Here is a 16,557-nt window from a genome sequence, read left to right as displayed (position 1 = left end):
AAAGACTACATGGTATCACTTATATTTGGAACCTAAAAAAAAAAGTTGAACTCATAGAAACAGAGTAGAATGGTGGCTACCAGGGACTGGGGCATGGGGAAAGTAGGGAGAGGTTGGTAAAAGGGTACAAATGTTGAGTTATCAGATGAATAAGGTCTGAGGATCTAATGTATAATATGGTGACTGTAGTTGATAATACTGTATTCTATAATTGAAATTTGCTGAGTAGAGCTTGTATTCTAATCAAAAAAAAAAAAAGTAAATATGTGAGGCAATGAGCATATATTGATTAACTTAGTGGGAATCCTTTCATACTGTACATATATCAAATCATCTCATTGTACACTTTAACTACATCACAATTTTTTATCTGTCAATCATATATCAGTAAAGCTGAAAAATATATAAATACAAAAGTATTGAATAGTTACACCCTCTGAAAGGTGCCTAAGATACCTCTTCAGGGATTATCAGAACTCATTTTGAGACCACTGTTTTAAAACAGTAATACCTCTTTATATTGGCACACACTTCCCAGTGTAGGCTTTCAGATTGGCTGGGCAGGGCACGCACAGTGTCTGAGGTTTGGGGATGTCTAGCAACCTGTGGCTGGTAAGATCAAAAGCTGTTCACATATGTGTGAAGATTTTATTACCAATTATAGAAAAACTTTGAGTTTATCATATGTCTAAGAACTGGCAAAAATGTTAAGGAAAGAATTACCGTTCATGTGGACACATCGCGTGGAATTACAGCTGACAGTCGTGGGGAGGGACCGAGTTCTCCGTGTGACTGAGGGCCCGAGTGAGGGTTGGCCTCCTGTTTCACTTCTTCGTAATTCCTCTGCAAAACTTTCTTTTAATGTTTTCTGTTGTTTCTCATTTTAGATTTCAGTCCTTGGTTTTATTCAACTACTTAGTGATTTAGTAATTATATTCTAAACATGAACATAACAAAGGAGAGGAGCTGCCTATTGGGGTTTTCATTGCTCTCAGCCTTGCTAGTAAATCATAGACACCAACTGAAGTAATTCCTCAAATCTGACATGAAATATAGGCCCTTTGAAGGATCTCATTTACCATCTTTGGAAACAAGTTTTTACTTGCTAAATAATAGTAGTACTTACTGAGTAATCGTCTCCCATTTCATAAATCCCAAGGCAGTGAAACACCTGCGGATGTTTCTGCAGCAAATCCAGCAAATCCAAGGAAGGAGAGTGGCTGCTCCAGCCACTTCCCAGCAGCCCACTGTTTCTTCCCCAACCGCATTCCTCGTGGGGTGAGTGAATTCTGCACATGTGGAAGATCCACGCGGACAGGGCGTGCATTTTTTCACATCACACTGTGAGAAAGGATCATTTACTTTCATCTCTTTCCCTGAATTCTCATTTTGGTGTCTGTCTTAACTCTGATGAAAAGACATATAATCATCTATAAGCAGATTTGCTTTCTATTCTGTTCTTCCTATCTTTAAAATTAAGGACATGTATTAGGTTAAAGTGGAGAATTAAGTAGGTATTTGATCCTCTTGATCTGTTCATAGATTAATAGCAGTAAAGAAAAAGAAAAATGAGAAGTTTATTTTCAGAACACTATTCAGAGTCAAGAGGTTTTTTTAAAAAACAGACTTTCCCACTTAAATCTACCAGATAATTGCTTCAACCCAATCTTAGCTATAGGCAAGGTCTACTCGTAGTTATTTTTACATGAAAATTCAGTTTTAATCATTATTTTTTAATTTTGTCACTTCAGTTAGGTTTAGAAAAATGCTGTCTGTCTTCTTTGTGTGAATTTCTGCCAGGCTGCATTTTGGTGGAAAGCTAGCAGTTCTTGTAAATAGTTATCCCTGTCTTCTTTGTATCAAAAGCATGTTTATCCTGTGAAGTTCTAAATCTCTCCCAGAATTCTTCATTGCTACACATCTAAAAGAAAAATAAATACAGAAGTAGCCTTATATCACAAAAGAGATTTTTAAAAAAAGTCTTAGTCAATTTAAACATAAGCAGCCTATCCCATAGAAAGAATGGTATTTTTCAGTAAAATAATTTAAATTATTATCATGGTAGAAAAATCAGTGTGCCAAGTTGCGAGCAGTGTGCCTACAGGTTACATACAGTGTGCTTACAGGTTACATACAATTACTCCATCACATGCTCATGGAGTAGCTATTTCCTACATCACTAGGATCATACTTTTCTGAATAAAAAAATGGAGCAGTTGATTGGACAGAGGATTCTTATGCCAGTTTGGGGTGTGAGGGCCAATGTAGGAGATGCTATTTGGACACCAAACTGCTGGCATTTCTAGGATATCTTAATAGGTGGTAGAACCCATGACGTTTGGATTCAGGCCTTGCTATGGGCTGAATTGTGTCCCCCTCCACCCCAGTATTCACTTGTTGAACCCTTAGCCCCCAGTATGGCCGTATTGAAGTAAAGAAGCAACTAAATGAGGTCATAAGGATGGGGCCCTGATCCGATAGGAGTAGTATCCTTATAAAAGAAGACACCAGAGCTCACTAGCTCTCTCTGCCACATGAGCACACAGCCAGAAGGCCGCTGTCTGCCATCTGGGAAGGCCCCCACAAGCACCAATAAGCTAGCACCTCGATCTTAGACTTCCAGCCTCCAGAACTGTGAGAAATAAATGTCTTAGTTTATGCTGCCCAGTCTGTGGTATTTTGTTATGGCAGCCTGAGCAGGCTGAGACAGGCCTGTCCCAGGAAACCCAAGGACTGCAAGGGAAGGAACCCAATGGTGGTGGCCTGCAGCAATGGCTCCTCTCTCCTGGACCCCCAAGTCTTCCTCTTTTGGATCATTTCTGTCAGCTTTCAAATGAGATTTGTTAGTTCTTATGTTATTAAAAAATTCCTCAAGCTAAATTGCCTTATCTATCAAAACATAAAATAGAAGTATCCTTACACCCAGCATTGGAACTCCTAACACTGCACCCTACAGATTGAACTGCTGCTACAAAGCATAGACACACCAGCCGTTAGATGCCCTTCTTTTTGGAACAGCCCAGGTGTTCCTCCTGGGACGTGGCTAAGTGACAGCTCCACAATGCACAACACTAACACCAACTTCTCCACAGGGTGGGGTAAAGTCCAGAGTGCAGAATGTGCTTCAAACCCTTTATAGACTCACGGGATGTTTGCATTTGCATAGAAAATGTTTGGAAAGATGTGTGCCAATTACTAACATTTTTACAGTGGCTAATAATTGAGACTACATTGTGGAAGTAGAGCTTTTATGTTTTGATACACATTTTAAATCCTGCTTTGTAAAACCTCCGCAGACTCCGTCACCCCCCACCCCATGGCTCCGTCACTCCTCCACGGCCCACCCACTGGATGACAAGCCCATGAAGGCAGAGACTGAGATGTTTACTACTGTTTATGCCAAATTGGTGGAACTCAGTATTTATTGAATAAATGCTCAAATGAGTAAAAAGACAAAATACCTTATATTGCAACTTGCTCGTTCTTAAATGAGAAAATTTATCTTTAAGCCAATATTTATCTTACAAATAACAAATTGTTTTATGCCTAGAATTTCTGACTACCTGAATATTTTTATGTATGTATTTTGGTCTAGAAACCACCTAAACCTCACAGTGAAATAGCTTTAAAAGTACTCAAGCTTTTAGGACAAATACTGATAAGAAATATGCCAAAATTTAATAGCAACTGAAAGTAGGATTAAGGTGATTTTTAGTTCTTTTCTTTCTAATTTTTGAACAATGATTATGTACAAAAAATAGATTTTCTTTACTTCTCTTTCCAAATGGATTCAAAGCTTGTACTTACCAAATGTATATAAATGCCTGAAATGAGGCATTTGAATTTGAAATGAGGAATTTGAAAACTAATTCTTTCCCCAAGGATCTCTACCAGTCTGCTACTGAGTTTCCCAGGGAAGAACAATGGCAAAGTCTGCACTTCGGAATTCCTATGCAATTTCTTTTCCTGTTTTTGGTATTTGCTTAAGTTTATGCACGAGTAGGAACTATATTAGTACTATTTTCAGCATCCTCTCTGATGTGTCTTCTGAAAAATGTCACTTACCTTGCAATGCAGCATGATATATTTCTTCGTGCTACAATTGCTTTGTTTGTGACCCTCACTGTCTTACATTTTACAGACGTGACCACTTTATCATTCTCTCTTCCTGTGCTACTGTTTCCTCTTGAGCAGAGTCGCTTAGCCAGTTTTTTAGGTTATAGGTTTAAAAAAAAAAGTTTTATTATTGCACAAACCCAACGTTTGTCATTATATGAAGTTAAAATTTTCTAAATCATTCCCTTTCTCTTTGAAATTCTGTGTAATATTTACCAGTAAAGATTATCTTAAGGTCCTGCCTTTTGGAATTGTTTGCAGGTTTTTGACAGCTGCCCAATGTCATCCAAATCAGGAAAGGAGAAGATCTGAAGGATTATGTTGTCAGGCCTGCGAACTAGCAAATCAAACTGCCCCTGACACACATTCAAAGGATAATCCAGTACTTCTTTCTCAAGCACTTTCTCCATCTGCCCTAAACATCAGTGAGAAAGAGAAACTGAGAGACAGACTAAATTATGACAGGCCAGCTGAATCCCACCCACTCACAAAAAAGTCACTTGAATTTAAAAGCACCTGTGCTTCTTAACACAGATGAACCTGTCTTTAGAATAAAGTTCTGTCCCACTGAAGAGACAGTCACCATTGAGCAGTCCTAGCTTAAGTGGAGTAGATACTCCCATTTATGAAGTTCTTTACATCCAGACAACAGCTCTTTGGAGACACAGTTATTGTCACATTCATTCATCAAATGGTCACTGCGTGCCTCTGTGTGGCAGGCACTTTTCTAGGCATCAAGCATTCAGTGGTGAGCAAAGCAGACCAGTTCCTGACTTCACAGGCCTCAAAACCCTTCCTTTCACTTAAAAGGAGTGGAAACCCCTAAAAGCTCACCAGTTCCCCTAAATCAGGAATTCTTTTCTTTTTTTAAAGAAGATGTTGGGGGTAGGAGTTTATTAATTAATTAATTTATTTTTCTTGTGTTGGGTCTTCGTTTCTGTGCGAGGGCTTTCTCTAGTTGTGGCGAGCGGGGGCCACTCTTCATCGCGGTGCGCGGGCCTCTCACTGTCACGGCCTCTCTTGTTGCGGAGCACAGGCTCCAGACGCGCAGGCTCAGTAGTTGTGGCTCACGGGCCTAGTTGCTCCGCGGCATGTGGGATCCTCCCAGACCAGGGCTCGAACCCGTGTCCCCTGCATCGGCAGGCAGATTCTCAACCACTGCGCCACCGGGGAAGCCCCTGAATTCTTAACTCGAAATCCGTGTTGGGTGCTCTTGTAACATTGTCGCTCTTGTGGTCATCCATATGCTCCCTAAGTTAGTATCATATGAGCAAGCACATCATACATTGTTCTGTAGAGGAGTCTATATAAGCTTGCATCAGATCCTCAAAGGAATAACTTTTAAAAAGTAAACATTTTTATACAGTAGGCTGTCAGTAATCCAGCATCGAATTGTTTTCACAATCTTCTTGCCACAAACATAAAATGGAGCAATTCGATATTATAGGCAGAAACTGTCATCTAAAGTAACAGACACTTAATAAGTATGTTCTCTCCACTGAAGAGTTGGGGGGTCATCACTGTCACCTTCTTTATACTGAACAGAACCTGCCCCTCCCCCCACTGCAGCTCTCCACCCCTCCCACCCCTCCCCAGGCCCACGTGGCTCAGGCCAGTCTGATCAGGGCAGCCCCCAGACATGCGCCGGTCTTCTCCTAGCGTGTGCCTGGGGGCTGCGCTGGCCAAGTGACGTGCGAGTCCGACAGGATGGCAGGGCAAACTCGCCCTGTCGTTCTGTATGTGACCAAGGAGGCCCAAGGGGAGTCAACCTTCCCATGGAGCTGAAATGTGCACTCAGAGCAGAGGTGAGAAGATGGTGGGCTCCTGTCGGCAGTGCTGGAGCTGCTGGACCGGCTCACCCTGGAGCCCACCTTCCTGTGGGCTTGTTGGGGGATGGGGGCGTGTCTTGTTACTAAAGCAGTGTGAGTGACTGTGTCTATTACTTTAGTGAAATCGGATCTTAACTGACAGCTTTGCTTTGGGTCGAACGTATGAGAAAGCTTTGACTTGGCGGAAAACCCTGCTGCTGTGGTGCTCAGGCCTCAGCTCTTCTCAAGCCCTGCCTCGGAACTACTGATATTCTAGGGACCCCCTTCCCTCCACCATGCTGCCTTGTAAGACCAGGAGGCCACACCAGCTTTCAGCCATAACCTCCACTTACAAAATAACCACAGAGAAACACCCCAAAGGCTCAAGGTTCTAATCTAGAACTGACTGATAGATTGCGATAAAGCTGTGGTTCGTCTTGTAACTTTGACTAATTAAACAAGAAACATTCAGAAAAATTCTAAGTCTTCCAGGTGTCCTGGAGCCTAGCGTTTCCATTTAATACACATTTCAATAAACCTCTTGTGCTGCTTCTAAGAGGTAAATTACAGGTTCTACCCTCTAAGGAATAAGGGGCACAGCCGCTTCTTCACCTCTGCACACCACAGACACAAGCTCCCACTTGCCAAGGACAGCCCTACACCAAGGTCTACTCATCATTCGTTCAGTTCAACTACGCTCGTCTGAGTGTGAACTTTGTGCTAGGGACTGTTGCTACACCCTCAAGACACAAAGCACAAGACTTTGCTGACAACAGTCTTTCCAGCTGGCAGGGAAACCCACACAAGTGAGTGGACGATTATAATTCACTGGGATATGCGCTGAAGTAAGGTGTGGACAGGAAATATGGATACTTCTTATTTTATCAGTCATCTTCTCCCCAGGTACACTGATCTATTTGGGAGGAATAAAATTTGGGGTCCCTTGTCCTGGCAACAGGAGGCCAGAGCTCAACCAGTGAGGAGCTCCTGCCTATGACCCTGCCTCACGAGTGATGCAGAGGTGAGGTGATGGCTTGGGGCCATTCACAGCAGCGTGTGGGGTGTTGCTAGCGGTGCCCAACAGGTGACAGCAGTGACTCCATAGGGGCCTGGCGTGTGCTCGTGCATATGCTGCCCTGCCTCTGGCTTCTGAGCCCCATCCCATTCTCCAGTCTTCCAGCTGATTCTCTGAGCTGTTTGAGATGCTTCCAATAAGTTCTCTTTCTGCTTAAGTCAGCTAGGATTGGTTTCTGTTGCTTAAGACCAAGAATTTCAAAAGAAAACTGATAAACAGGGAGATGGTTAGAGGCAACAGTAAAGACATTTGGAGAAAGGAAATTTGGGGAAATAAGTTACACTGCCCTGAGTAAAAAAATCCCACTAATATTGAGGAATGAGAATCTGGCAGCCTAGGTCCTATGGTGGAAAATGGCCAATTACCTGTGGTCCCCTGAAATAAACTGTTCATTATGGGTCAGGTTTGGGGAAACCGCATTGGTGCTGCCACAGAACAGTGTGAAAGGTAAGAGGGATTCAAGATTGTAGGGAAGAGAAGCAATTCCTAACAGCACTGAACATTGTCAAATGGCAAACAAAATGTCTGAAGTCGTCAAACATAAGAATTGGGACTCGCTATGCACATGCTAAAATAATAAAACAGAGGGTTGAAATAGCCACGAAGTGTCTGTGTGAAAGTTGGTTCAACAATCTGGAAAGAATGAGACTCTATGTCTCAGAATGAAGGTATGCAGCAGGCCTCAGCAGACGCAGAATACGTCAGACCCACAAACACCCAGCTGATTCTCCACGCCATCCCCCCACCAAGGAAGCTGACTTCCTTAAGCTCCCCCCATGCCACAGCCTTTTCCGGATCTGAAGTAGCCAATAACAAAGTCAATGTCTGGAGGAGGCAGCTTCCAACCAAAACAACAACACTTTATTAATTCACGTCAGCAAACGTGAAGGGAACAAATGCAGGAATGGATTCCGAGTGAAGGGTTCTAAACAAGAAAGAGAAGAATACTGGGTTGGACTGAATTTATGGATAGTGTGGTGGCTTAAACATCAGTTCTAGTCGTTTACTCCGCTGACTAATAGCAGCCTAAACTCAGTGGCAGCCACGTAAAGTCGAGATGCCAAAAACTCCCATCAGAATTCAGAGATTTCCCAGGATAGTAAGGCTGGAATGAACTGGTTATGGGCAACCCACCCTCTCCTCTGAACTATGGCCCCCAGGGGTCTAATAATACTCTTTTCTACAAAACTCTGAGAATGCACTGATGAGGAAACACCAGAATCTTTGAAAAGACTTTAGTGACTGCAATTAAAGTGGGCTCTGTAGTAGACTGATAGCTACATTCTCATCTCTGGAACCTGTGACTATTGCCGTATGTGGGAGAAAGGGGGGGATCTTTGCAGATGCAACTAAGTTAAGGGTCTTGAGATGGGGAGATTCTCCTGGATTGTCCGTGTGAGCCCTAAATTCAATCATGTGTCCTTTTAAGAGAGAATCAGGAAAAGATTTTCCTCGCAGACATGCAGAAGAGAAGGTGACATGAAGGCCGAGCAGGAGAGACATGGGAAGATGTGGCCTTGGGGACCGGGGAGCTGCTGTCGCAAGCCTAGGGATGCCAGCAGAAGCCGGAGGAGGCAGGGAACAGACTCTCCCGCAGAGCCTCCAGAGGGAGGGGCCCCGCTGACACTGATTTCAGACCTCTGATCTCCAGAACTGTAAGAGAATACATTCTGTCCTTTGAAGCCACGAAACTCATGGTAATTGTTACAGCAGCAGTAGGAAACTCACAGGCTCCCTGACTTAAAGGGAAAATACAGGCGTTTTAGAGTCAAGGTCAGGAAGGTGACCCTAACAGTCAGAAGGGCCTGTATGGTAATCAGAATAGCCCCGCCCCCAGTCGCTCTGGGGCTGAAATGGACGAACCACCCACTAGATTCCTGCTTGGTCTGCAGAACTAAAGCCCATTTTGGGTCTTGTGAGCGCAGGTGTGACTTGATTCACCATGAAAGTGAGACATGGCCCTTCAACCAATTTCTAGATAAGAGTCAGTTCACAGACCCAGAGACCTTCGACTATTCGGAAAGATGGCTACGTTTGAAGAGCCTTGTAAGAACTTACGTGACTCTTCTTCCTATAGGCATTTACCTTAGATTGACCAAAATCCACAAGCTTCACACTGTATTCTGTTCGCAGGGCCTCTGCCGGAGAGATGCAGGGCAAGGATGCCAGCAGGACCTCAGCTCCTGGCATCTTGTGAGCAACTGTGGAGTCGACTGTCTCAAGTAGGGGACGCAGGGGACAAGCATGGGTGCACCCGATGGGGCCAGCCTGGGGACAGCACTGCTGCAAACCTGGGTGCCCTGACGTGGTGAGCCTCAGGGACGGCTGGCACTTCCTTGTGCCCCCGCGCATCCCTCTGTGTCCAACATACCATGCTGCCTCGACCTCCACGTCTTTGTGGCTTTGTGTCGTCCTCATCTGGCCGTCCCCACAGCTGCTGGGAGGCCTCTCTCTCACCTCCTCACACAGGAACTTGCTTGAGGTGCAGAATCTCAGGCCCCACCCAGACCTCCTGACCAATCAAGGCTCCCACATGCCTGGGCCTTGCTGGGAAACTCACTCTCCACTCTAGACTCAGCACAGTGTCCGCTTGCCCCTCACAGCGCTGGTTACCTGTGGCCCCTCCCCTCCGTCTCGCTGCTTCAGCCTTTTCGCATCTGACATAGTAGGCACCTAAAAACGCCCACCAAGTGAATAAATCAATGCACCCTTCGCTGGTCTAACGCATGTCCCCACTCCTTGGATGGAATATAAGAAGAGCAGCTGACCATGTGGCCCGTGCAGGACTCCTGGCAGCCACTAGACACTGGCGGCACTGCAGCTCTGCCCTGGGCTGCTGCACACCGTGGATGCCCTGTGGGAGTTCAACCGAGCGGGGCTGCCCCTGGGCTCCCTCACGGCTCCCAGACAGGCTTCTAGGGCCAGCAACAAAAGGCTTTCTTTAAAGAGGGAGGAAGGGACAGCCACGGGTGCCTGGGACACTTTGAAACTGCCACACCTGCCAAAGCCCAGTACTTGCTGTGCTGCTGCTTGTTCAGCAGGAAGCCTGCAGGGGGCGCCCTCGCTGCTCTAGGGAGGGTTGTTTCTTCTTCTAGGTGGAGAGAAACCATCCACGACTTCCAGATAACCTGCCCCCAAAAGCAAACACACACAGTCTGGCCCAGAAGTTGCCCACCACGGAGGCCAGAGAGCAGAGCTCCCAAAACATTCTGGATATGGGCAAGGTGAGTGAGGCACTGGCACAAAAACTCAGTAGTTGATGTAAATACTATTTCCATGCGGTATTTTAAAAAATCTAAATTAATGCTAAGGAATCTATGAATAACAAAATATAAACTTTTTTTTTTTTTTAAAGTAAGAAGTGGATTTATTTACAGAGAAACACACTCCACAGACAGAGTATGGGCCATCTCAGAGGTCAAGAGGCCCCAGGGTACAGGGTGGTTAGTTTTTATGGGCTGGGTAATTTCTTTTTTTACTTCCTAAATTTTATTTATTTATTTATTTTTTATTTATTTATACAGCAGGTTCTTATTAGTTATCTATTTTATGCATATTACTGTATATATGTCAATCCCAATCTCCCAATTCATCCCACCACCACCAATCTCCCTAAACGTTTTTAATAAAGACAGGATCTAGCCAACTCCTTTGTTTTTTTTTTGTTTGTTTTGTTTTTTTGACGAGCAGGCTCAGCGACCATGGCTCACGGGCCCAGCCGCTCTGCGGCATGTGGGATCTTCCCGGACCGGGGCACGAACCCCTGTCCCCTGCATCGGCAGGTGGACTGTCAACCACTGCGCCAGCAGGGAAGCCCCTAGCCAACTCCTTTGGCTGGTCTGTGAGTGTTGACGTGACATGCTCCTGAAGCTCCAGTGTGGGAAGGGCTCATGCATGTGGATGTGTCATCTACACTGAAACCTTTTCATTGAGATTTACCATGAAGGAAAGCTGCTGGGCCCTTCTCCAGGCCCACTGGATCACAGTCTGCATTTATTAAACACCCAAGCGGTACTTATAAGCTATGTCAGACTTTTTCACCTTCTCCAGTCTCTACAGGACTGGCTGATAAACAATGTGTAGGGTTTGCATGTACCAGAAAATCACAAAACGTGCTGAGGAACTGGGGAAGACTTGGCCCAGTTTGAAACTAGTAAAGCTTTACACTTAGCCTACTATTATTTCCTTAACAAGTGGTCCGCAAAACTTTTGCTCCTGTAACTCCCAAAAGAATTTTCATAATTTAATTTCACATACTTTTATCTTAATGAGGACAAAATTCCCTGCAATAAAAATGTGCATGTTAATTAAAATTTTGGACTTCCTATCACAAGGTCTTAAGTACTAAGAAATATCTCTATTACAATAGTACATAACTAATCAAAACAAATATTAAAATAGAGGTATAAACTGCTATACCCTGAATGTTTGTGCCCCTCCCCCCCAAACTCACATGTTGAAATCTGATCCCCAGGGTGACGGCATTTGAATGTGGGACCTTTGGGAGGTCATTAAATCATGAGGGTGGAGCCCTCAGGAATGGGATTAGGGTGTTACAGAAGAGACCCCAGAGCGTCCCTCACGCATTCTGCCATGTGAGGACACAGTGGGAAGATGGCCACATCTGGACAAGGAAGCAGGCTCTCCCCAAACACTGAATCTGCCAGCCCCTTGATCTTGGACTTCCCGTGTCAAGTACTGTGAGGAATAAATTTCTGCTGCTTATAAACCACCCAGTCGAAGGTGGTTTCCTATAGCAGTCCAAACCAACTAAGACATAAACATAAAAGTCTGATGGTTAGAAATACCCTTCCTTGAATTAAAAACAGCAGGATGTTTATAATTCTCGAAACTGGTGAGGGCCCAGTTTCTCTCTCTACTCTCTCTACTTATGTGGGTGTTTAAAATAGTCAACAATAAAGTGTTAAAAAGAAAATTCCTCTCAGAAAGATGGGGATATTTTCCCCAGTGGGTTCATATATTGACAGATGAATTTAATGAATACCTTTTGCTAGTAGAATAAGACAATGTTGGACAATTCTATTCCAGGTTTCCATTTTTATTGACCTAACTGCTGAGAAACCTTGGTGACACTGAATGGAGCAGAGGAGTTTTGTTATAAAATACCACTTAATCCTTTAAAATTCTTTCAAGTTATATACCAACTGTTCATAGTTATCTATAATCAAAAATTACTTCTAATGTCTACCATTTGATAATTCTTCTAATTTAATTGAAAGCAAAGAATTAGAAATCATCTGATTTTTTAAAGGCTTTGCAATTCAATGATTGGAGTCGTTCAGTTTCTCGGTTCCTGGGAAGTATACAAAAGTCTTTTCCAACATCTCAAAAAATTATTAATTGTACCTGCTAGTCTTTCATTCTTGGTCTATTTATTTCTTTTTTGGCTGCACCACACGGCATGTGGGATCTTAGTTCTCCGACCAGGGATCGAACACACACTCCCTGCAGTGGAAGTGTGGAGTCCTAACCACTGGACCACCTGGGAAGTCCCTAGTCTTTCATTCTTGGAAGTGAACAGTTTAATCTGATCTACTCAAAAAGGCTTGGGGAAAAATAATCAAGGCAGTCATTTCAGAACATCTTTGCCAGTATATTTTCATAGAGAGTTTTCTAAAGCCTTGGGTTGCAAATTTAATGAATCCAATTTATGGAAAATAGTCACCATGTAATAACCTTTGCCAATTAGTTCTTACTATCAAGCCAATCAGCCAAATCAGCCTTATTTATTCAGAAAAACTTCGTTTTTCAATTCAAATAAACATGAAATTGATGTCTCAAAATGAGGACCTATTTATACAAAAATTAGAAACATCTTGTAAGTAAACGCAGTAATGTCAAGATTAAAATTAAATGGAGTTAATAGTCTTTCTTATTAGCTAACTTAAAATAATGTGTAGCTAAACCAATGGGTTATTGATGAAGCAAAGAATGTGATAATGGAAGTTATATTTCTTCAGTAAATATGTGTACATGAATATATCAAACTCTAGCATTGGGCTTTTGGGAAAACTTAAATAAGATTTATTTTAAAACTCACAAATAAATCCTTTGATTTTGTTTTATACCACTACCAAACCTCTTATATTTACCATTTTAAAAAACAGTAAAATATACTGCTAGAAGCTACCCTGCCTGGCAACTAGCATATAAATTCACTTTTTAATCAATGGGAGGCATGAATAATAAAATATTTAATTGGATGAAGAATGTAATTGGTAAATATACTTGATCAAAAGAGTTTTTTAAAACTATCTTAATGATTACTACACATCTTATCAGGAAGAAATCACAAAATTTTACCCATAGACTTTATGGAATGTATTTTGGACATAGTCCCGTTAACCAGTTTTCTCTAACTTAGCAAGCTTATTTTAACCTGCCTTTACTATTTAAACTGCTGTTCCCTAAATTCTCCTCTGAACTAGCTCATTCGCTCATTCCACACTCACAAGCTCACAAGCTGATTAAACCCTGAAATGTATTCATTCTGGTGTCACTTTCTGGAAATCATACTTGGACCTCAAGCCCACACACCCTTAACTGTTTTTCTAAATTTTCAACTCTTTTATCCCATCATGTCCCGGAACTCATCTTGCGAAGCAGGCATTATCATCTCAGGTGTGTTAAAAGACAAACCATTTAATGTGCCAAAGATCAGCAGACCTGTGAGTGAACGAGGTCTTAGCCCAGGTCTTGTTGTACCAAATCACTGATTCTTTTTGCCATTTGTTCACTTATCCCAAAGCCTTAAATGCCATCCCTCCTCCAGCCTACTACTTAAAGGAATAATACAGGAAAATTTAGACTTCATAACAGGAAAGCTCCGATTAATCATTTGGATAGATATGTAGTCCCCTGATCCTTTTTGCTTGCCTTAACTCTGTCCAGAGCGAATCCCACCACTGGAGTGGAAGAAGCTGGTGAAGGAGAGCGACGCTGCTGTCTTCCCACCAAGCCGGGAGCCCTGGGCAGGCCTGCTCCCACCTTGGTGCTTCTCTTCCGATGAAGGAACATGGATTCACAGATGATAGGAAGCTCCACAGGTGAAATGTGGGCAGTCGAGTTTCCCTGCTTGGAACAGTCATGTGATCTTTTAAGGTGCAATCTCCACTTAACCCCCAGGGAGACCAGGCCTCCCCTTTTCAGAGCTGGATGAAGACAAGGACAGTCTGGACTTGAGATGCACCCAGATGGTGAAAATTCTGTTCCCCAGAACTCCTCTCAGGGAGAGAACTCCATGTGGCAGAAAGAAATACTTAGGAGAAATGATCGTTGTGGATGGGTTTCCTGAAGGAGCAGTGATTGGGCCCTCAACTGCCTTCTGAGGGTCTTTTCTGAGGCTAGAGCTGAATTGCTCAGGGCAGCAGGGAGAACCTGTGTTCTCCCCACCTGGCCCTCAGCCTCCTCTGAATGAGTGTTGAGCAAATATTTTAAAACAATCAGCTTGAAGGGGAACCAACCTATTAACCACATTGGGTGCCCACGTGGCTCAATCTGGCTTTGTTTCAACCCCCTTCCGTCCCTGAAGGTAGACAGACCACAGTTAAAGAGCTGAACTCCTTTGGCATCTTCTCTGCTTGTTTAGATACTGTATTTTATAACTAAAACCACAGTGTGAGCTAGGACGTTCCTGCTTCATCACAAATGTGACTCGCAATGCGAGCAGACACTTCCTCTCAATCACTTTCTCCCTAACTGCTCCATGCAGTAGATGTCATATCACCATTTTAAAGACAAAAGAACCCGAGGCGGAAAGATGTAAGTTGCCCCCTTACTTGGAGGCTGGTCTTCTTCTTCCCACACAAGTAGTTTCTCAGAGTGTGGGCAAGACTGTGGGCCTAACAGTCATGGCTCATAACCGTGGTTCTCAACCTTGGCTGCGTTTAGAAGCATGTGAGACTCTACAAAACACCCAGTCCTGTGCTCCACACCCAAAAGACTTCACTAGTCCGGGTGCGACCCAGGAACCAGTCGTTCTTAAAGCTCTGCAGGTGATTCAAATGTGCAGCCAGATTTGAAAACAGCTGGTAGGTAATATTGTATCTATGGAAAGGTAATATTGTATCTATGGGAAGGTAATATTGTATCTGTGGGAAGGTAATATTGTATCTATGGGAAAACGCTGGGTAGCAAAGAATGCCCCCTCCTCTGCTCTTTCAACAATTATTTGAGAAAGTACTATATTCCAGGAATAAGGCCCTCAGGGTGGGGGAGACAGTCCGATAAAAGCCAGTAACAATAGAGGACTAGGCGTCTGTGAGTCAGAGAAGGCGTGACTTGCCCAGCCCGGGTGGCAGGAAAGCCTTCTTAGCTGAGGAAGTGGTGCCTGGGCTGTTTTCATCAGGACCTGAGGCCTCACTTCTGTGGTGACAGCAGGAAGGGTGCACAGGGAGTCAGAAACAACTTCTTGATCACTGGAGCCCCAGACCAGATGGGGGTCCACTGTAGACATTTTCAGGGTGGTGACAAGTTGGCTACGCATAACTCAGATGTTCGATAGAATGAAATCCCCAAAGGACCTAACTCAGTGCCAGGAAGAGGCAAGCCATAAAATCCTAAACTTTCAATACGAACTCAGTTTCCCTACCAGTGGTCAAGTTCTTGTTAGTATAATTCAGTCAGAGCATTAAGTATCAATGGCATCTAACATTTATCAAGTGCTCTGCGCATTTCATTCTGTCTTGTGCCAAAACCACCTTGAGGTAGGTCTTACAAGACTGCCCCATTGTGCGTGTGAAGATACTAGGTCGCCCAAGTTCTCTCTCTCTCTCTCACACACACACACACACACACACACACAGAGTGATGGAGGCAGGTTCAAACATAGGTTTGTCTGACTTCATAGCTCAAGGTCTCAAAGAGTGTGCCCTTTATTCCCAGCATGAGAGGAAGTGTGTGCTTGGCAAGCATTAAAGCTGTAACATCCAGGAAGGCAGCTCCTTAGCTTTACTGGTGCCTTACCTCAGTTTTGGTGATGGCCAGGTGGTGGAAGTCCTTGCTTGGAGTGGGAGCTCGGCTTCCAGCCTCATACAGAACGCTGGGCAGGAGAGAAGTCATGGGCTCCTTCTGCAGCTCCACAAGCACAGTGTCCAAGGCCAGGTCGGTTTCTATGCTGCTCCTTATTTATTTTTTTTCACCAGCAAGAGCAGGTGACCTTCACACTTGGGGCAGCCTGCTTGAATCAAAAAGTACCCTCTGCCACTCCCTTCATTGGTGCAAAGAAGACCGTTTGGAAGAGGTTGGCTTTGCACTGTGACAATTCGTTGGCCATGCATAAAAGAACTCAGCAGACCAGTGTCAGGTTCCTGGTAACCTTTCATCTGCAGGTGTGTGAAAAACCTATTCATTCATGTATTCAATTAGTACTTATTAAGTGCCTACCATGTGCCAGGCACCGGGGAATCAGTTGATCCTGTCAGTTTCACCTGCCTCACCCTGGTTGGCTGTGTGACCCTTAGATGGTCATTCAGCAGAGCCAGTGCTGCCTGGCAGCAGAGAAAGAGCAAAGGATTCTGGGGGCCCAGGTTTGCCCTG

At 43.9% G+C, this 16,557-nt stretch overlaps 1 pseudogene; it reads right to left on the bottom strand.

Moving 5' to 3' along the window:
- Positions 1-1,528: 1,528 nt before the first annotated feature.
- Positions 1,529-16,245, bottom strand: LOC149746807 (F-box only protein 36-like; annotated as a pseudogene).
- Positions 16,246-16,557: the final 312 nt, after the last annotated feature.

Source organism: Delphinapterus leucas, chromosome 18, assembly GCF_059928025.1.
Source record: "Delphinapterus leucas isolate spDelLeu-1000000601 "Yukka" chromosome 18, BTC_Dleu_Yukka2, whole genome shotgun sequence".
Classification (NCBI taxonomy): Eukaryota; Metazoa; Chordata; class Mammalia; order Artiodactyla; family Monodontidae; genus Delphinapterus; species Delphinapterus leucas.
This window is presented reverse-complemented; position numbering and strand designations above follow the sequence as displayed.